Genomic DNA, 23,490 nt, shown 5'->3' with positions numbered 1-23,490 from the left:
AGAAATAAGAAGGGGATGGTGACATTATTGGGGTTGTACGGTAGGCCCCCAAATTGTAAACAGAAATTGCAGGAACAAAAATATGTAGAGATATTGCGGAGACTTTCAGGAATATTTTGGTTGTCATAATGGGGGCTTTAATATTTTTTATAACACAGACTTGCACTGCCAGAGCATTAAGGGATTTGATGGGATGGAATCAATTAAGTGCGTCAGGAAAATTTCCCCAAGCAGAATGTCGAGGGTCCTAATCGGGAAGGAGCAATATTTGTCCTACTCTTAAGAAATGGGTCAGGACAGGTGAGTGAGGTGACAGTAGATGTGCACTTTGGGACCAGTGACCATAGATCTATTAATTTTAAAATAGTTATGGAGAGGGAAGAAATTGGTCCACAGATTCTAGTTCTAAATCGGGGCAAGGTTAATTTTGATGGACTCAGGCAGGAGTTTGCAGGGGTTGATTGGAGTAGTATGTTTGCAAGCAAAGGGACCTCCAGCAAGTGGGAGCTTACGATCTATATGTTCCTGTGAGTGTGAATGGAAAGTTTACAGGAATGAGGTACCCTGAATTACAAGAGATGTTTAGGCTTTTACCAAAAGATATGTGGAGGCGTGGCTCAGGTAGATGCAGCTGGGATCAAGCGAATCCCTGAAGGTGCACAGGGGATACAGGAGTTTACTGAAGAAGGAAATCAGAAGGGAGAAAAGGGCGTATGAGATAACTTTGCCTGAGAAGATCAGGGTGAATCCAAAGAGATGCTTTAAGTATATTAAAGGAAAAGCAGTAGCTAGAGAGAGAATAGGACCCCTCAATGGATATGTATGTTGGGAACCATAAGAGATGAGCGATGTCCTCAACAAATATTTCTCAGAGCAGGGGCTAGAGAAGAACTTACGGGGGCCCTGGCTGATAATTTTGATCATCAGTTACCACAAGTGAGATCCCAGAAGACTGGAGGAAAGCAAGAAGGACTGAAAAATAAAGTCTGGGAAATATAGACCAGTAAGCTTAATACCCGTGTTCGGTAAATTACTTGAGAAGATTCTGAGGGATAAAATGTATATGCATTGGGAAAACAGGGTTTCATTAGTAATAGTAAGAATGGCTTTGTCAGTGGAAGTTCAAGCCTGTTCTTTGATGATGTGACCAGGAAGGTTGAGTAGGGCGGGCCGGTTGACATCTAAACGTGTGGTGGTGGAAAAGCACAGCAGGTCAGGTAGCATTCGAGGGACCGGAGAATCGACGTTTTGGGCACAACTCTATCATCAGGAATGTTCAAGACATCGATATTCCTGCTTCTCGGATGCTGGCTGACCAGCTGAGCTTTTCCAGTGCCACACTTCTCAATTCTGATCACCGGCATCTGCAGTGATGACTTTCTCTAAGGGTGGTCGATCTGGTGTATATGGATTTCAGTTCCACCAGAACAGGATGTGGCTTCTCAGCCCCTGGACCATGATATACATTTACAGGAAGAGACCAATCAGCCCTTCCAATCTATAGAACTAGACCCAGTTTAGATCATGCAGCAACAATATCAACCTATTCAGCTACTTGAAGTACCACAGGATATGGAAGAGGCAATAAAGTGACTGGGCTATAGGGTTTATTGTAATGATACCAGGCTATATAGCCAGTCAAGCCTGTCCTTCCTTCAGTAAGGTCAGGGCTGATCTCTCTTGGCCGCAATTTCTCTTTCATGCCCAATTCTTTGTAGCCATAACTCCCTGATGTGTCAACATTCATTAACACCACCCTGCTCCCTCAAACATTCAGAGCTGTAGTTGCCTGGGATAGAGAGGTCCCAACAGTCACTACCCTCTGAGAGAAGGAAACAGTCCCCACACATTTACCTTGGCCGTTGACATGAACAAAAGCTATGAAGTTAAAAATCTCACAACACCAGGTTATAGTCCAACAGGGTTAATTGGAAGCACACTAGCTTTCGGAGCATCGCTCCTTCATTTGTTGATGGTGGAGGGCTCAATCGTAACACAGAGAATTTAGAGCAAAACTTTAGTGTGATGTAAATGAAATTATAACATTGAAAAATTGATAGTCTGTTGAGTCTTTCATCTGTTTGAATACCATGATATTTAATTTTGTACACCCCAGTCCAACACCCATCTCCAAATCAAAAGATATGAACACAGCGTCAGAATGACTGGCCCTGAAAGGACATGACTGAACAAGATGTCAAGGAGGCTGAATAAAATTGCACCTAATTGGAATCAGTTGTAAATATCCCAAGCTGTTGGGCCATTTGGAGCACCATGTGGCTGATGGAGATCAATCCTCTCAGTCCTTGGATATCTCTGTTGGCGGTCCTCAGGGTAGCTTCCTCGGCACAAACATCTTCAGCTGCTTCAGCAACGTCTTACACTCCGTCATTCGATCAAAAGTGAGGATGCTCAGAAAAGATCGCATAAAACAGCAAAACATGGACAACATTCAAGCTCATGCTGTTACTGTGTAGGCAACATTCATGTAACAGCACTGCTGGACCCTGAACATTTCCACAGGGCTAAAAATGAGGAGCTCATTCAGCATCTCAAGCTGGTTTCACAGAAATATGAGAATGCCATTCAGCCCATAGAAGCTATTGGATAAGTAGAGGCACAGCGCATTCACTCTCTCTTACCTATTACACAAGAAGAGATTTTTTAAAAAAAAAACTACAAATGTTGGAATTCAGGAAACTGGAAGACCACAACAAGCCAGGCAGCATCAGGAGAAAAAGTCCACATCTTGGGTATAACCTTTCTTCATGTCTGGGGGTGGGGGCAAGGGTGTGTACTGATAATGATGCGAGGTGGGGAAATAGGAGGAGACGGCGTGTTGTGGTGGCAAACACAGGTAAAGGGTACCACTGGGTTGGCCAATGGGAAGAATGAATCCAGTTGACAGTTGGAAGATGGGTTGATCAGAGGAATGGAAAGGGGAGGGGCTAAGCAGGAGATCTGGGGATTGGAAGGGAGGTTACTAGAAATTGGAGAACTCAGTGTTGAGACCCCCGGCTGTAGGCTACACAGGTGGAATATGAAGCGTTGTTCCTCCAATTTGTGCTTTGGTTCTTTGTGGCAATGGATGAGGTCAATGATGTCATGTCGGAATGGGATTGGTAGGTGTAATTGAAATAGGCAGTGACTGGGAGGTCAGGTCAGCCCTTACAGGACCAGCTGAGATGCTCAGCAAACCATTCCCCTTAGTTTGCATTTGGTCTCCCCGATATAGAGAAGACCACATCAGGAATGGCAGACACAGTAAACTAGGTTGGATCCCATTACCTGGCACATCTTCCACAAGGACTGATCCCTTCACAAATTTTGTTTCGTGCCATACTCCCCACCAAACCTGTCAATCCCCACGGGCAACTGACACTTGCAGATGAAAAATAAAATACATCACCTGCTGGCACACACCTCCCTCACCTCTATCCAGCGCCCCAAACAGTCCTTCCAGGGGAAACAGAGGTTCACCTGCCTCTCCTTCAATCTAGTTTACTGCAGTAGGTTCTCCTGATGTGGTCTTGTCTACATCGGGGAGAGCAACGTAAACTAAGTGCACATTTCACCGAGCATCACAGCCCGGTCCAAAGGGGCTGGCCTGAGCTCCCAGTCACCACCCATTTCAATTCCCCTTCCCAATTCCTTTCCAACATGACCTCCTTGGCTTCCTCTGTTGCCACAGTGAGTCAGACCGCAAATTGGACGAACAACATCTTACCTTCTGCATGGTTAGCCTACAGCCTGGAGGACTCAACATTGAGTTCTCCAATTTTAAATAACCATTCCAGCCCCGCCTCCTCCCTTCCATTCCACCAAATGACCCCACCTTCTAGTTCCCAACTATATTCATCCCTCCCATCGACCAACCACGTTGCACCCACCACTTGTGTCCACCTATCCCCTACCTCACCATCCTTCTGCTCTCCACACCCCAACCACTCCTTTCCCTCTTTATCTGCAGTTCCCCCTACCCCCACCTGCAATCCTGAAGAATGGGTATACTTGAACTTTGTGACTTCTTCACCTCCTGATGCTACCTGACTTGCTGTTTCTTCCAACCTCCTGTTTGTCTAATGTTACACAGGAATATAAGGAATCTAGTCAGCACAGCACGCAGGTAAGCAGCTACCACGGGTCACCCAATAATAAGCCTCTTCCCTGGAACGAGGAAGAGGACATTCAGCCACCCGAGACACTGACACACGAACAGAAGAGGCCATTCAGCCCCTCCAAACTGTTACACGGAAATAGGAGGATGTCATCGATGCTGTAACTTTACAAACCAATGAAGCAGAGAATGCACAAACAGACTGTTCCATGCTGTGCATTCTGGCTCCATTGCTAATGTTTCATGCGTGTTGCATTAACGTGGTTTGCTGATGGTAAGGAGGCACAGCGGATGATTTGTGCCATGTCTCAAGGAGGCATCTTCCATCTCTGAGAAGACAGTCTAGTCTTCTGCATGGAGGTCAGAAGCTTTTGAGATAGGGGTTTAAAAAGAGAGGAGAAGGTTCTCAGCTGAGCAAAGGGAGAGTGAATTTGAACTTGAGAAGTTGTGATTTAGTATGCAAAGTCAAGTGAACAGGCTGGAGAGTAAAAGGGACATTAGTGATGTATACAACTATGTCAAAATTCTGCCACATTTTGATGAGAAAGATGTTGAAGCCTTCTTTATTTCTTTTTTAAAAATGGCTAGGCAGGTAGAGTCGTGAAAGGATGTATGGGTAATGGTAGTTCAGGCTAAGCTGGTCGGCACAGTTAGTGAGGTATTTGCTGCCCTGCCAGTTGAGGGGTCAAGAGATTATGAAGACGTGAAACAAGGTATTTTATGTGCTTACGAATTGGTACTGGAAGCATATAGATAGCAGTTCAGAAACATAAAGAAGGAACAAGATCAGCCTTATGTTGAGTTCGAAAGAATTAAACAAAGGCATTTTGATAGATGGGTGCAGGCTTTAAAGGCGGCACGGTGGCACAGTGGTTAGCACTGTTGCCTCACAGCGCCAGAGATCCGGGTTCAATTCCCGCCTCAGGCGACTAACTGTGTGGAGTTTGCACGTTCTCCCCGTGTCTGCGTGGGTTTTCTCCGGGTGCTCCGGTTTCCTCCCACAGTCCAAAAATGTGCAGGTCAGGTGAATTGGCCATGCTAAATTGCCCGTAGTGTTAGATAAGGGGTAAATGTAGGGGTATGGGTGGGTTGCGCTTCGGCGGGGCGGTGTGGACTTGTTGGGCCGAAGGGCCTGTTTCCACACTGTAAGTAATCTAATCTAATCTAATCTAAAAATAAGACCTATGAAGCTCTAAGGGAGATTATTCTGCTGGAGGAGTTTAAAACCTCACTTCCAGAGATGATAATAATTCATGTGGAGGAAAAGAAAGTTCAGAAATTGAGAAGGGCAGGAGAATTAATAGATGAATACACGCTGCTGCATAAGACAAGCTTCCAGCCAGAATTTTGTCCTGTGAGGGATAGAGTTTGGGAGAAGGGGAGATGCTACACTATAAAAGAAAGAGTAGAACATATGAGTTTACCACAGGTTAAAGAAGCTGCCCAAGAGAGTGAAAAGGAGGTGAAAGGCCTCAGGTGTTTTCACTGTAATGGAGTGGAACACAGAAAATTACAGTGCCGGTGGTTTCCGAAGGGCATTGGGAAAAGGTGTTTTCACCAACTTAAGGAGGTTAATGTATGGTCACAGTGCTGATTGTTAAGAAAAGGACTGTGGTAAAAGATGTGGTAAAAGAAGCTAAGCCAGTGGCATTAGTGAAAGATTTAAAGGAAACCCCAACAAGACCGAAGAGCTGCAGGAAAGTGCACAGCCAAGGCAGGGGCTGGGTATGGAGTTGGTACCTGATCTCTATAAAGAATTTGCGTCTGTGAGTAAAGTTTACTCAGAACTAACGGGGGTAGAAGAGCAAGAAGTTACCATTTTGAGAGATACATGATCTAACCAGACGATAATAGGAAGAGATGAATGAATTTGCAGTCTTTCTGATCTGTTACCCGGGAATGCATTAATTTATGGGAAGGATGGACAGAAATTTAGCATTTCCCAATGTAAGATCAGGTTGGAGTGCCTAATCAAGACTGGGGAAGTTATAGCGGGAAGGTTTGACAGACTGTCACATCCAGGAATGCAGTTTGTTCTTGGGAACGGTTCAGCAGGGTCCAAGTTGGGAGTGACATCGCTTGTTGTGGAGAAGCCCAAGGAAGACAAAGAAACGGAAGTGTTAAATCGGAAATATCCTGGTATTTTCCCAGGCTGTGCAGTAACCATATTTCACTATTATAAGTCACAGCACGAAGGACAAACTATAGACAAAGATGAAGGAGTTGAGATTCAGTTAATGGACACCCTGTTTGCCGTAATGGTGCAGGGAAAACCTGAACAGGCAGTGGGTCAGACAGAGGTGTTTTGTCCTGAAAGGCTAAAGGACTTGAAACAGACAGACAAGACGATAAAAGATATATATGTGGATGTGTACTCTGAAAAGGAGGCAGAGGATATTCATGAGGGTTATTATCTGAAAGATAGACCTTAAGACAGAAATAGAGACCACATCAGGTTAGTGCAGAGGAGAAATGTGCTGAGGTGCACCAGATTGTGTTGCTGGTAGCATAGAGACAGGAAGTTTTACAGGTAGGATATGAACTACCTGAAGGAGGTCACCGAGGGGTACGAAAGACTCGGGCTAAGGGACAAAAATATTTTTATTGACCTGAAATGCACAAAGATGTGGTTAACGTTTGGCATACATGTCATTCATGCCAGATGGTAGGTAGGACACGGACAGTAATGAAACTAGCACTTCTGTTGCCAATTCCCACATTTGAAGACCACTTCATGTGACTTATAAATGAGTGTGCAGGTCCCCTCCTGAAAAGTAGAGGAGAGAAAGAATTGGAGAAACAGGTGTTATTTACTCCCCCACAGAGTGAAGAATCAATTCCAAATGTCGTGGATTTTGATGTGCCTCAAAATATGTCAAAAACGTAGAAGTCCTTGAGCAGTGGGGTAGATTAGTAAACTGTCTGTCTCAGGAGCATAGAACACAGTTGAAAGGTTTGTTATTGCAATATGAGGACATATGTTAGAATCATATGGTGGGCACTATTGTATATGAAGTTGTTGTAGAGAGTACTGTTCCGATAAAACAATCCATATCGGCTTTATCCCTCAAAGCCAGACTGGTCCAGAAGGAGGTGGAGGTTATGCTCAATGAGGACATCATCGAACCAAGCCTAAGCGAGTGGAGCTCGCCGATCATCTTAGTTCCCAAACCGGATGGGACTCAATGATTTTGCTTGGATTATTGGAAGATCGAGACTGTTACAAAATCAGACTTACATCCAATACCGACATTGGAGGACTGTATCGAGAAAGTTGGACAAGTCAGTTACATCACGAAGTTGGATTTAATGCGTGGTTTCTGGCAGGTATCTTTATCAGAGACAGTGAAATAAATTTCTGAATTGTAACAGCAAATGGTCTGTATCAGTTCAAAGTGATGCCCTTTGGAATGACAAACACACCCAACACATTCCAAAGACTCATGAACAGAGTTGTAGCCTGATTAATAAACTGTGCAGTCCGTTTAGGCGATGTCGTGATCTTCACTAAGTCCTGGAAAGATCACTTGGTACAGTTGGCAGAGCTTTTTGAACGAATACGAGAAACAAAACTGCTGATAAAATTAAACAAAACACAATTTGTGAAAGCAGACATGATGTTCAAGGGACAAAATATCTGTCATGGAAGGTTGATACCATGGAACGCAAAGACAAAAGCAACCGAGGAATTTCCAGCGCCAACCTCGAAGAAAAAAGGTGCTTCGCTCCTTCGGAGTCAGCGGATTCTATCGGAAGTTTGTTCCAAATGTCAGCAGTGTAGTAGCACCGTTTACCGACTTGCTGTTGAAAAACACAAAGTATTTGATGACAGAACAATGCCAGGAGACATTCGACCATTAAAAAGAAATATTGAGCACCAAATCAGTTTCAGCTACACCAAATGCTTGAAAACATTTCAAAGTTGCCGTCAATGTGAGTGACATAGGAGTTGGAGCTGCACTGTGCTGAGATGGGATCGTCCTTTTCAAAGAAGCTCAACATTCACCAGAGAAAATATTCCACGATTGAGAAAGGACTGTTGAGTTTGGTATTACAGTTATAACATTTTAATATGTACTCACAAACAGAGTGTTGGAGATGGTTGTGTACACGGACCCCAATCTGCTGACATTTTTTGAACGCTTTAAAGGCTATTTCATTGGAGTCTTATGTTACAGACTTTTAATTTAAAAATCGTACACGTAGCGTGTCGTAAGTATGTAATCTCAGATGCGTTCTCACAGATTTAACTGATAAAGATTAGACGAGATTTGAAATTATCCAATGTTACATATAGGATAAGGGGAAGAAGTTAAGGTGAACTTAGATTTAGGTTATCGGTGTGTTATGGTAATGTGTTGAAAGAATAGAAAAACAAATGAGACCGTGTTTTCATTATGATTGTTCTTTTTTGAGAGAGAAGGGGTTATGAATGTGTAAAGGGTATTGTACCTTTAAGAGAGTTGAAGGATTTCCAAGCACAGTGAGTTCTGGAAAATTTACAATGTAACATGTGGTCCAGCAGCTTGCAGTACCTGGGTTACTATGAGACAAAAAATAAAATCAAATTTGATCAATCCATTTAAATTATGTCCCAAGAAGCTAAACTACAATCGAGTTTACATTTGGCATTTGGCAATATTGTAAAAAAATGGAAATTACCCGATGATTTGGGATAGAAAGCTGAAAAGAAATTTGACCAGTTCGGGGAGAACTGCCACAGCACCAACATCGGCAGACTGACCGGAGAATAGCTCACCAAAATGTACCTTTATTTATCAATGACCTGTGAAACAGAAGCTCGAAGGAGAAGAAGCGAAGACAGAGGAAGATACAAAGAGAAGATTCGACAGCTGGCTGGTTCTGAAATTTGAATGTTTTGGTATATCTTAATTGGGGGAGGGGTGGGGTGGGGGGATTATCGGACCAGTATTATAGAAGAGTAAGTAAAAGATTGGTCAGAGAAAGGAGTTGCAAAAAGTTGTTAGGTAATTATTCCCTGTTAGACATTTTTTAAAAAAATGTTAATTCTTGCTTTAAATAGTGACCTTTAGGATGGTTATTGGCCTTCCGAATTTTTACAAATTACAGCATGGGTTAAATCTTTTCTGTGTTGCAAGTTTAAATTAGCGTGGGGTGGTGGAGATGGTGGGAGGGGGGGAAGGTTTCCCCCGTGTTGTAACATATTAAATCGGATTTCTCTGCACAGATGCTGCCAGACCTGCAGAGCTTTTCCAGCACATTTCTGTCTTAGTTTCTGGTTTACGAAATCTGAAGTTCTCTTGACTTTCTTATGTGTATCATTGACAGCCACGGTTGAGGTCCTGGAGGACAGGAAGACAGCTAATGTTGTTACATTATTTGTAATTTGGCTGCAAAGAAAACCCAGGGAACGACAGACCAGTGAGTTTGATGTCAAGGGTGAACAAGTGTTTGTAGGAGATTCTGGGAGGCAGGATTTACATGCATTTGGAAAGGCAAGGACTGATTAGGGATATTCAGCACGTCTTTTTGTCTGGGAATCCATGTCTCACAAACTAGATTGGAGTTTTTGAAGAAGTGATCAGGAAGTTGGATGAAGGTAAAGCAACATACGTTGTCTATGTGGACCTTATTAAGGCCCAACAAGGTTCCACATGGTAGTTTGTTTAATAAGGTTAGATCGCAGGAGATCAGGGAGAGCGATCCACTTAGATACAAACAGACTTGACTGTAGTAGACAGAGGGTGCTGGGAGAGATCTGCTGTTCCAATTGGAGGCCTGTGTCCAGCGTTGTGCCACAAGGACCAGGCTGCTGTTGTTCATGGTTTTTGTAAATGGTTTGGATGAGCATATTGGAACCGTGGATAGGAATTTGGAGGTGAAACCCCCAAAATTGGAGTTATGGTGGACAGTGAAGAAGGCTGTCTTAGAGAACAAAGATATCTTGATCTACTTGACAAGTGGGCTGAGGATTGGCTGATGGATCTTCATGCAGATAAATGCGAGATTTTGCATTTTGTTAGACAAAAGTGTGTAGGATTTATTCAGAAAATGGTAGCGCGCTGGGGGGAGTGTTGCCAAACAGGGAAACCTAGGGTCCAGGTACATAGTTCCGTGAAAGTGGAGTCGCAGATTGACAGGACAGTGAATAAGGCGTAAGGCAAGCTGACTTCCAATGGTCAGAGGATTGATTATAGGAATTGGCACATCATGTTGTGGCTCTACAAGAGAATGGTAAGGCCACATTTGAAGCAATTCTTGTTGTCCTGCTATTGGAAGAATGTTATAAACTGAGAAGGGGACAAAAGTATTTAAAATTATGTGACAGAGACGGGAAGTTTTAAGATATAAGGATAGGCTGGGATTTTGTTCCTTTTGCGTTGGAGGCTTAGAGGTGACCTTTATTACATCATGAGATGCATGGATAGGATAAATAGACAAGATCATTTCCTCCAGGTGGGCGTGTCCAGAACCAGACAGGATAGGTTTAAGGTGAGAGTGAAGACATTTAAAAGAGATCTAAGGGACAGTTGTTTCTCACAGAGGGTGGCGTGTATATGTAGCGAGCTTTCAGAGGAAGTAGCATTGTGGAGTACAGTTACAACATTTGAAAGACAATTGGATGTGTACATGAATACCAAAGGTTTGGAGGGGTGTGCGTCTAAAGAAGAAAAATAGTAATCATTCAGTTTAGGAAACCAGGTGAGTATGGACGAGTTGAGCCAAAATGTCTGTTTGAATATTGTATTATTCTAAGAGTCTATGACTTTTTCACGCCTCCTTCATCACTAGTCTTTAATTGCATTCAATTCATTTCCAGGTCAAAGCTCATCTGTAGATATTTTAAATGATCTAACTCTCCAAACCTTCTGAAATAGAGAATTCCTGATATTGATGTGGTTCTGCAGACCACAGCAGCAGCAGAAACAGAATTAAATTCTGTTTAAATTAACGTTTTTCCTGGGATAATCCCTCAGTCTACCATGCCAACCAAGTTGATCTATGGTTCAGTGATGTATAGGTGAACGTGCCAGTGTCCCAATCGTGTGTACCTAAACCTGATGACAACCCGTTAAAGCTACCATAACTAACTGTCTGCATTCCAAACTGCAGCAATAACATGTGATAGAGAGGGTGTAATGATCACAACACCAACAAACCAACAGTACTGTCACATCCAGCCATAAATGGTGATGGACGGTTAAACAATTTCATGGAGGAGAGGGCTCACTATTATCCCCATCCTAAATAATGGAACAGTCCTGTACATCAGTGTAAAAGATAATGATGTATTTTTGGCAAGATACTCCGCCAGACGTGTTGAGTGGATGATCCACCTCACCCTCGCCATGATGCCCACAGAATCACAGATGCCAGTCTTCAATCAATTCGATTTGCCTCAAGTGAAATGAAGAAACAGCTGAACAGAGTAGATACGACAAGGGCAAAGGGCCCTGACACGATTCCTGCAACAGGACTGAAGTCTTGTGCTGCACAACAACCGTGTCCCTGGGAGAAGCTGTTTCATTCCAGCTCCAACTCTGACATCTTCTTGGCAATGTGGAAAATTACTCAACTATGTCCAGTCCGCGAAGAGGAGAATAATTACAATCTGACCATTTGCCACCCCCTCAGTCCCATCACGATAGTTAAACTGGTAGAAATTCTTTTGGACAGATCTGTCAATCCGCACAGAAATAACCAGCTCAGTGTGGTTTCCAATAGGTCCCTACGTGGAGATGGTGCTGTTGTGGAAATATCACTGGGTTACTTATCCGGTCCAGGCTAATGCCCTGGATAGCTGATGGAATTGAAAAGCAATTAACAACATATCGAGCTCTAAAATCTGGTATCAGTAATGATGATGCTGAAATCAATGCCGATTGTAAACTCCAATTTGCTTCATCAATGTACATTCAGGAAGTGAATTCTGGCCTGGTGAATTCCATGCATTCCTGGTCTGGCCTAAACGATACTCTGTACACACATGCATGTGATAAATTTTTCAATGGTCTCGAAAACGGCAAAGTAGGACACAAAATTGTATCAAACTGCTCTGAAGTTTGTAAGGATAAAACTGACAGAATTCCCGGCACCAGCCTCAGTATCGGAAAAGGGAATGGGAAACACATTTCTGTTGACCCTGCAGAGGCCTCCTTCCTAACGTCTGAGAGCTTGTGACCGCCATACTCCAGATGCCTCCCGCTTCCTTTCGTGTCCAGAAATCCTTACTCATATTCAGTGCCTTGTGTTCCACTGCTTATGTGGCAGAGAAATTCCCAGAGTCACCAGTCGCTGAGTGCTGACATTTATTCTCATCTCAATGCAGAGTGGCCTGTCTGTACCTAATACGGTGGCCTCTTGTTCTAGACGTCCCAGGCCGGGGAATTATCATCTTCCAATATGTCTCACACTGTTATAGTTTTATATGTTTCACTGAGATCTCCACTCATTTTCCTGAAGCCCATTGAACACAGGCCGAAACGCCCCAAACTCTGCTCTCACAACAAGCCTGTCATTCCAGAGATCAGTCTGGTCATCCTTCACTGCACTCCCTCAATGTCAGGTTTGTCACTGATTAGGTAAGGAGACCAGTACTGCACACAATACTGCACAATGTTCGAGATGGGCTCTCACCGAGGCCCTGTACAGCTGCAGTAAGACACCCTTACTTCTGTCAGTCAATCCCCTAGAAATTAAGGTCAACACACCGTTTATCTTCCTGCCTGCTTTCTGCTCTTGCAATATTGCTTTCAGTGACTGGTGTACAAGGAAATACAGATCCTTTAAAATGTTACAGCTCCCCACTTGGTGGGTTTATGTACACTGGTCAGCGTGTCAATGCCATTCCCAGTATTGACTTCTGGGTTCAGAACTCACTGCCCTGCACTGACTTCGGAGGGCTGCGCAACAGGAAAAAAAAAGAAAGAACATAAATCCCTTTAAAGACCAACATGTTTCATACAATCCCTTTTGAAATGATAGTTTGCTGTTCTATTGTACCTATCAAAGTACACACCATCACATCCACCCCCATTGATCTTCATCTGCCACATATTTGCCCATTCACTCCACTTGTCTCAATCACCTTGGAGCTTTTTTTTTAAATCCTCCTCACCCACTAACAATCCGACATCATTTCATGCTGTCAGCAGACTGAGAAATATTGCATTTGATTTCCTCAACTAAATGATGGTATGCATTGAGAATAGCTCTGTCACAATCACTAATCCCTACGACACGCCATGATCCTTCAACTTCAAAACAGATTGTTTTATTCCTGTTCACTGTTTCGTGTCAGTTCTCCAATTCTAAAATCATGTTCATATTTTAGTCCCAATGCCGTAACATTTGAGTTTGCACACTCGGCCATAGTCTTTATCAAGATCTTTCTGAAACTGTAAATGCATTGCATCCATTTCTTCTCTGTATGCATCGACCAGTCAGTTTGTCAAATATAATTCCCATTTCATGTTGCCCCATTACATAAGAACGTACAAACTAGGAGCAGGAGTAGGCCATCGGGCCCTTCAAGCCTGCGCCACCATTCAATAAGATAATGGCTGATCATTTCATAGCCTCAGCTCCACTTACCCGCGCACTCACCATAATCCATCATTCCTTTAATCTTCAAACAATTATCTATAAGAGTTCAAACACATTCAATGACAAATCCTCAAGAATTCTACAGGTTCACAAGCTTCTTGGTCAAGACGTTCCTTCTCAATTCAGTCCTAAATCTGCTCCATATAGTTTTGAGGCTTTGCCCTGTTATCTAATTTCACATGCTTCTGGAATCATCCTTTATATTTATATCGTACCTACTCCCTTCACAATTATAAATGTTTCTATTCCTTCCTCCCTCATTCTTTCAAATTCCAATCAATGTATAATTCCAATGTATTCAGTCTCTCCTCATAACCAAACCCCTCACCTCTGAAACCAACCTAACGAGCCTCCTCTGCATAGATTGTAGTGCTAGTATTTCCTTTCTCAGACGGGGAGACCAAAACTGCACATACTACAGGTGTGGTCTCCTCAGCACCCTTTAAATCTGCAACATAACTCCCTACTTTTACACTCAATCCCTTTCGCAAAATTCAATTTGCCTTGTTAATTACCTGTTGCCCCTACAGACCAGCTTCTGTGATTCATGCACAAGGACACCCAGGTCCCTCTGCACAAGAGCATGCTGCATTTTTTAAACAAATCAAATAAGAGTCCTCTTTAGTATTTGTCCTACCAAAATGGATGATTTAACATTTATTATAATTGTACTCCATCTGCCAGACCTTGACCCACTCACTTCAACTCTTTATGTCCCTTTGTAAAGTTTAACCATCCTCTCCACATTTTACTCTGCCAGTCATGTTAGTATCATCTGCAACCTTTGAGACACTACACGTGCTCCCCTACACCAAATTATCTATGTAAGCTGTGAATAATTGCAGTCCCAGCACCGATCCCTGAGGCACTCCACTAGTCACTGATCAGCAACCAGAAAAACAATCATGTATTCCCATTCGTTGCTTCATGTTAGTTAACCAAGCCTCTATCCATGTTAATACATTGCCCGTAATGCCACACCTTACGCAGCAACCTTTTTGGCGTCACTATATTGAATGTCTTTTGGAAATCTCAGTACACCACACCTACTGGGCTCCTGTAGTTGTAATGTCTTCATAGAATTCCAGTAGGTTAGTTACACGTGGCCTGCCTTTCATTAACCAACACTGTGTCTCCCCAACGGGACAATTTCTATCAAGATGCATTGCCATTTATTCCTTGATTACAGATTGAAATATTTTCTCCTACAGATGTTCGGCTAACCAGTCTATAATTCCCCTCATGTTGTCTATCTCCCTTTTTAAACAGTGGTGTCTGTACTCCTGTTTTCCAATTTGCTGGAATTGTATCAGAGTCCAGTGAAATCAGAAAAATTTCCAAAAGTGCATTTGTTATTTCTCTCATCACCTCTGTTAGTACCTTGGGATACATTCCATCAGGGCCAGGAGACTTATCTACCTTTGGCTCCATGAGCTTGCCCAACACTATCTCTCTCTTGGGAGTCGTTGTTTCCATGTACTCACATACCTTCCTGCCTTTGACAATTACTGACATGTTATTAGTGTTCTTGATTGTGTAGACCAACTAAATAACTCTTCAATTCCTTGTCCATTTCCTCATATCTCATTACTGGATCCCACTTCTCACATTCTAAAGGACAATTGCTTACCTTAGCCATTCATTTCGTTTTGTATATTTATAGAATATTTTGCTATCTGTCTTTATATTCTGAGGTAGTTTACTCTTGTAACCTATCGGATGTGTCTTGATAAATGTCAAAATAAAGCAACAAAAAAGTTAACAGTTTTGACATTATTTTGACATTTAAAGTTTTCGCAATCTTCTACTTTCCCACTGGTCGTTGCCATTATTTATGCCATTTATTTTAATTTGATAGCCTCCCTTATTACCTGGGTCGTTCATGGTAGATTACCCTTTTCCTCCAGTCCTTCCATTTCACCATTATATGCTGTTGCTGGGAACGTTGAAAAATTGTTTTGAAAGCCTTCCACTGTTCTTCATCAACGGTTCCACCGTAAAGTCTTCACTTCCAGCCATCTTTATCCAAGATCAAAGGGTTGTACAAGTCATGCACATGAATTGTACACACCTAAGATGGCTCTTAAGTACTTAATCAGTCAGAATGGAGAGGCGGGTTTGATTGATTAAAATGCAAATCACAGAATTTATTTCAAGTCACTGCCTGGAGACGCCTTCAGGTACTATCGATGTAAATGAAGTAACAGTTGCGGTCAGATAATGTATTCTAAGCTTGAGGCCTTGTTTGGACTCTGTCTGTGTCTTGCCCTGGAGTCAGACTGGTTTTATTTACAAAGTAGGAGTAGCGCGCATGTGTATGTGTGAGAGAGAGGGCGTGTCTGCGTGAAGGGGAGTGAGAGACACCCATTCTGTATGTGAGAGAGAGTGAGGTGGATTGTGCGTGTGTGTGCGGGAGGGAGAGAGAGAGAGGGTCTGTGTTCATCCGTGTGTGTGACAGAGTGGAGTGCATGTGTGGATCGTGAGAGAGGGGCAGTGTGAATGTGTGTGAGGGGCAGATAGGGAGAGTGTGCACCAGTGAATGTAACGGGGAGAGTGAGAATGTGTACTTGTCCAGACTAAGGCACAGGCAAATACGGCATGTCCCTTTCCCCACATATACTCAGTCTGTGGTTTCAGAGCTTCCCCTCTCTGGAGCCTCTGCTCCATTTGTTGTTCATGTTGCAGACCCAGATGCTGTAACTACAGTCCCCATGTTCCATTCAGAGTTGTGTCACCAAATCATCAGGTTTTCCGGAATATCTGAGGCAGCTCACAGCACAACCTTCTGCAAACCATCCCCAGCAGCTCGACTAAGTGGAGGTGAGAGAGAGGGGCGAGAGAGAAAGCAAGAGGCATGAGAGAGAGAGAGAGAGGGGATGGGCAAGAGAGAGAGAGGTGGGTGGTTGAGAGAGAGAGGGAGCAGCGAGAGCGAGAGGGAGGGTGGGCGACAGAGAGGGGGGAGCGAGAGAAGGAGGAGGTAAGAGAGAGGGAGGGGAGCGAGGTAGAGAGGGACGTGCGAGAGAGAAAGGGAGAAGGGTGAGAGAGAGAGGCGGCGGGCAAGAGAGACAGGTGGGTGGTTGAGAGAGAGAGGGAGGGGCGAGAGAGAGGGGGGTGCGGTACGAGAGAGGGTGGGGTGATACAGAGAGAGGCAGGGGGCGAGAGAGAGAGGTGGGTGGGAGAGAGAGGGAGGGGGAGAGGGGGGTGAGAGAGAGGGAGAGGGTGTGAGAGAGAGGGATGGGGTGAGAGAGAGAGGGAGGGGGCGAGAGAGAGAGGGGGGGCGAGAAAGAGGGAGGGGAGCGAGAGAGGGAGGGAGGGGGCGAGTGAGAGATGGGGCGAGAGAGAGAGGGAAGGGGGCGAGAGAGAGAGAGGAAGGGGGTGTGAGAGGGGCGGCGGGCGAGAGAGAGAGGGCGTGGGCGAAAGAGGGGGGGCGAGAGAAAGAGAGGGCGGCGAGTTAGAAAGGTGGTCGAGAGAGAGTTGGAAGGTGGCAAGAGAGAGAGAGGGACGAGAGAGAGGGGGGGCAAGAGAGAGAGAGGGAGGGGGTGAGAGAGAGAGGGTGGGGGTGAGAGAAAGAGTGAGAGGAAAGAGAGAGAGAGGAAGGGGAAAAAGAGATAGGGAGGGGGGAGAGAGGGAGGGTGCGAGAGAGAGTGTGAGAGGGCGAGAGAGAGTGGGAGGTGGCGAGAGAGAGAGGGAGGAGCGAGAGAGAGAGGGAGGGGGCGAGAGAGAGAGGGAGGGGGCGGGAGAGAGAGGGGGCGGGAACGAGAGAGGGAGGGGGCGGGAGAGAGAGAGGGAGGTGACGAGAGAGAGAGGGAGGGGGACGAGTGAGAGAGGGAGGGGGACGAGAGAGAGAGGGAGCGGGACGAGAGAGTGAAGGGGGCGAGAGAGAGAGTGGGTGAGAGAGAGAGGGAGGGGTGAAAGAGAGGGATAGGGAGGCGAGAGAGAGAGAGAGGGCGGCTTACAGATGCTGTAACGAAGTTGAGTGCCCGATATCCGTTCCCTCACTGTCTGCCTCGACATATGGGGAGGATCCTTCAAAAAGCCAGAGAGGACCAGGACACCTTGTGTGGAGATTCTGAAACATCGACGTCCCACCAACCAAGTAAGTATCAATGTTCAGTAAAGAGCAATTCTCAATTGAAACTCGCTGGCAGTTCCAATCTAATCTCTCTCACTTTTCAGGCTTAGTTAACAGCATTAATGAAAGACTAAAAATAAAAATAATGTTTCTTCTCTTCAGTAAAAATGTTAAAAAGAAAAAAAGTAAATGATATAAGTTCATTACGAAAAATCTAAAACATGACGTTCATTCAAAATTATGGGCAATCCTCGTAAATACTCGACATCATTTCTCTCACTAAATCTTCTTACGAGTGTTTGTATTCTAGCATCTGCTTCTTTAATTTCAACGGACTATCGTGCCCTGCTATCAGATGCTAATAGTAAAGGTCCCTTCCTCTCTGAACCTTTGGTAAACTGTCAATATATTTCCAAATAACTGGATGTTCCATATCAAGTTCGCATTGTCATCTCCTGTGGGGCAGCTTTTGCATTATTGTCTGTTTTGTCGTCATTGTTTAAAGTTCTTTCATATAAATTCCACATTCCAACTGGAAAAAGCGGTGAACGCCGACCATTTCCACTGTGTAATCTTCTACCTCCATAGTTATCCTCGAACCAGTCCAGCAGCGGTTGCAGTTCATCTGGAAGCGCATCAGTCAAATGTTCAATCGCTTCATGAATGTTTTCAATGTGAATAAATGCAAGACCGATTATCATTTTTGCTCTGAAATAAAACTCTGAGTCAGTGTTATACTTACTCAGGTGTCTCTTTAACATTTTTACTAAAGGCAATAAACATTATTTTTATTTTTATTGCTTTGATTAATGCTTTTACCTAAGCCTGAAAAGGAATAAATATGAGCTGCGCTGAAATAGTTCTGTGCCTAAATGCGTCTGCGGCAAAATGGGCTGCACCAAACAGACCCCACCAAACAGAATGAAGTATTCAGTAAATTACCGCACAGGGTGACGCCCTATAACCATCCCAGGCTGTTATGCAGAAGAGGGTGAGCCCTAGGTAGCTGTCAGGAAATGCAGAGTATAGATCATTACTCATTTTGTGTTTGGAAAGCTGTAACGAGTGGAATTCTTCAGGGATCTGTATGAGGTCATCAAAAAATTACAATCTATTCTAATGAACCGGATGAAGGAGATGGAGCTCAATTTGCTCATGCACCAGGCTAGTCATTCAATAAGATGTCAAATGGAGACAGAGCGTCTGCAATGGAATACAGACGGGGGAGGGTAGAGCGTCTGCAAGGGAATGCAGACAGCGGAGGGCAGAGTTAGGGCAGTGCGTCTACAATGGGATACAGACAAGGAAGGGCAGTGTGTCTGCAATGGGAGACGGACTGGGGGAGGGATGCACCTCTGCAATGGGATACAGACAAGGGGAGGGAAGAGCGTGTGCGATGGGAGACAGACTGGAGAAGGGTAGAGCGTCTGCAATGGGATACAGACAGGGGAAGGGAGAGCGTCTGCAATGGGATACAGACAGGGGAAGGGTAGAGTGTCTGCGATGGGAGACAGACAGGGGAAGGGAGAGCGTCTGCAATGGGATACAGACAGGGGAGGTCGGACCGTCTGCAATGGGATACAGACAGGGGAAGGGTAGAGTGTCTGCAATGGGATACAGACAGGGGGAGGGGAGAGCGTCTGCAATGGGATACAGACAGGGGAAGGGTAGAGTGTCTGCAATGGGATACAGACAGGGGGAGGGGAGAGCGTCTGCAATGGGATACAGACAGGGGAGGTCGGACCGTCTGCAATGTGATACAGACAGGGGAAGGGCAGAGTGTCTGCGATGGGAGACAGACAGGGGAAGGGAGAGCGTCTGCAATGGGATACAGACAGGGGAGGTCGGACCGTCTGCAATGGGATACAGACAGGGGAAGGGTAGAGTGTCTGCAATGGGATACAGACAGGGGGAGGGGAGAGCGTCTGCAATGGGATACAGACAGGGGAGGTCGGACCGTCTGCAATGGGATAGAGACAGGGCAGGGGCAGAGCGTCTGAAATGGGATACAGTCGGGGGAGGGAAGAGCGTCTGCAATGGGATACAGACAGGGGGAGGGAAGAGTGCCTGTAATGGGATACTGATGGGTGAGGTCAGAGCTTCTGCAGTGGGATATAGGCAGGGGTGGCATAACGTCTGCAGTGGGATACAGATGGGGTGGGCAGAGCACCTGCATTGGGATCCAGATAGGGGAAGAGCAGAGTGTCTACAATGAGATACAGACAGGGGAGGGGAGAGCATCTACAATGCGATACAGACAGCTGAAGGCAGTGCGTCTGTAATGGGATACAGACGGGGAAGGGTAGATCGTCTGCAATGGGATACAGACAGGGGGAGGGCAGAGCATCTGCAATGTGATACTGACAGGGGGAGGGCCGAGCGTCTGCAATGGGATACAGACAGGGGAGGGCAAAGCATCAGCAATGGGATACAGACGGGGGGAGGCAGAGCATCAGCAATGGGATACAGACAGGGGAGGGCAGAGCATCTGCAATGGGATACAGACGGGGGGAGGCAGAGCATCTGCAATGGGATACAGACAGGGGGAGGGCAGAGCATCTGCAATGGGATACAGACGGGGGGAGGCAGAGCATCTGCAATGGGATACAGACAGGGGGAGGGCCGAGCATCTGCAATGGGATACGGACAGGGGAAGGCAGAACAAGCAATGGCATAAAGACAGAGGATGGCTGTGAGCAAAGCTTCAGCAGAAAACAAAAACAGTACAATATATATGTAATGGAAATTTTCTGTTTTGTGGAAAAGACGAAACAGCAGAAATTTATTTAAATGCAAGGAGAATGCAGAACTCAGTGGTACAGAGAGATTTGTGGGTCGTAGTACATGAATCATATCAAATTAACCTGAAGATGTAGCAAGTGATTTGGAAGGTAAATGTCATGATCCTGTTTCGTGCAAGGGGTGTTGGGTATGATCTTCGTGATGTTTTTTGCATCAGTACAGGGCATTGCTGAGATTACATCTGTTGTATAATGTGTAGTTATAACTGCCTAAACTGAAAAAAAAAATTGCTTTCGCAATGTCTCAAAGATGTTTCTCTTTATGCATTCTTGGGATGAAGACATTACGTTCTGAAGAATTAACAGTTAGGCCTGAGAATGAGGGATGTTTTATTGACCATATAAGATCTGGAGAAGAGTGTAGTTGGTGAATACTGGATGGATATTTCTTATGGTGTGGGAGAATAAAACTGGGGAAATAATTTAAGAATAAGTCAGTTTCAAAGGAAAGGTCATTAGACAGTAAAATTGAACTGTTAATTCTCTTCCCACATATTCTGACAGACAAGCTGAGCTTTTCCAGCAATTACTGTACATGTTTAAGAATATTCATTTTAACTCAGACTTTGTGAAGACATGAAACGCTTATTTTTACATTATACAAGCACATAGTAATACATCTTCAAAACAAGTAGGACCATTTATTGTGAATGAATTGATTCTGCAATAACACACTGACCTGGAGTCGAGAATGTTATGGAGTCATATAGTTCGGACAATGTTCAAGAAGAGCTCACAGAGTCCAGTGTGGGACTGGAAACGTTACTGATTTAACTTACAGATGGAAAATATAGCCTATCTGTGGAGAAACATTCTATTGCTCCCTTTCTGCTTCCCAATCGCTCATCACAGCAATGTGTGGGAGTGAAAAAAAGCCCAGTCGTCTTTCCCACCAATGGAGGAGTCCTGATGAGGATTCATTGGAATCTCCCCATTACCTGAAGCAAAACAATTCAGCCAAATTCAACTGTTTCATGAAGATTTCCCATTGTCAGAAGGCTGTGCAAGTAGAATAACAACAGAAGTAATTATTCGACTCGATAGTGAACAGACAGGAGATTCTGTGGCAGCAAATGGGAATCCGGAATGGTGTGTAGCCTCCCACATGCCCAGGGTCCAGGATGTCTCAGAGTGGCTGCAGAACGTTCTCACCGGGAGTAGGGGGAGGGTGGTGGGAGCGGGAAGCAGCCAGAAGTCATTGTGCACATTGGTACAAAGGACAGAATGACACAGGTAGAAATAGTGATGACATCCTACAGAGTGATTGTGGAGAGCTACGGAAAAGGATAAAATGCACGGTAACATCCAGTTTACTTCCAGTTCTCCATGCTAGTGAGGGTAAGAATAGGAGGATATGGCAGATGAAGGAGTGGCTAAAGAATTGGTGCAGGGGGCAAAGATTTTTGGATCACTGGGATCTTTTGTGGGGCAAGGTGGCGTGTTCAGGAAGGACAAGTTGTACCTGAGCTGGAAGGGGACCAGTATCCAAGCAGGCAGGTTTGCAACTGCTGCAAGGGAGGGTTTCAACGAGATTGGCTGGGGTTGGGGAGTGGTGAGATCCTCAACAGCAGGAAGGCAAGTGTGAGGCTGGAAGGAGATACAGTAATCAGAAACAGTAAAATGAAGAGACAGGTCAGGCTAGACAACGACAGGGAGCAAGGAATGTCTGTTGGATTAAATCGCAACTGTTTCAATGCAAGATGGCTGACAGGTAAGACTGATGAACTGTGGACATGGATCGCTGCGTGGGACTGGGATATTATAGCCATTACTGAAACATGGATAAGGGAGGGACAGCACCGGCAGCTTAAAGTACCAGGGTACAGGTGCTTTATGCGGGACAGAGATGGTGGAAAGAGGGGACGGGGAGTTTCATTTTTGATTAAGGCGAGTAACACAGCAGTAAATAGAGATAAAATAACTGATGGATCATCCTGTGAGGATTTGTCTGGGGAGCTAATAAATAAGAAGGGAATGGTGATAGGATTTAGATTGTACTATAGGCCCCCAAATAATAAACGAGGAATTAGTGGAACAAAAATATGTAGACAGACTGGGGAGACGATTGCATTAGTAGGAGATTTTAATTTTCCTAACATAGACTGGGAATGACATAGAATTAAGGACTGAGATGGGGTGAATTTATTAAGTGTGTTCAGAATAGTTTCCTCAAGCAGTAAGTAGAGAGTGCAAATCGGGAAGGGACGAAGCATGACCTACTCTAAGATCGAGGGCAGGACAGGTGTCTGAGGTGATAGTGGGGGAGCTCTCTGGGACCCGCGAAAATAGTTCTATTAATTTTTAAATAGTTATGCAGAAGGATAAAATTGGTCCACATGTTCAAGTTCAAACTTGGGGCAAGGCGAATTTTGATGGAATGAGACAGGAGTTTGTAGGGGTTGGTTGGAGGAGTTTGTTTGCAGGCGAAGGGACCTCCTGCAAGTGGGAGGACTTTAAAAGTGAAATGTCGACAGTTCAAGGTCTATATGTTACTGTGAGGGTAAAAGGCAAGGTTGGTAGGAAGAGGGAACCTCGGATGTCAGGAGATATTGAGGCTTTGACCAGCAAAAATGAGGCCTGGCTCAGGTCCAGGCAGCTGGGATCGAGGGAACACCTGGAGGTATACAGGGGATACAGGAGTTTACTGAAGAAGGAAATCAGGAGGGTGAAAAGGGGGCACAAGATAGCTTTGGCTGAGAAGATTAGGGTGAATCCAAATAGGTTCATTAAGTATATTAAAGTCAAAAGAATAGCTAAATGAGAATATGACCCCTCAAAGTCCAAAATGGACGTGCATGTCCTGAAGATTTGCGAGATTCTCAATGAATATTTCTCCTCTGTCTTTACCGTGGAGTAATACATGAACCTTGGGAGGCTGACAAAGGTCGTAGTGTTATCTTGGGGTGAGTCAA

The sequence above is a fragment of the Chiloscyllium punctatum genome, chromosome 6, assembly GCF_047496795.1.
Source record: "Chiloscyllium punctatum isolate Juve2018m chromosome 6, sChiPun1.3, whole genome shotgun sequence".
NCBI classification, from domain to species: domain Eukaryota; kingdom Metazoa; phylum Chordata; class Chondrichthyes; order Orectolobiformes; family Hemiscylliidae; genus Chiloscyllium; species Chiloscyllium punctatum.
This window is presented reverse-complemented; position numbering follows the sequence as displayed.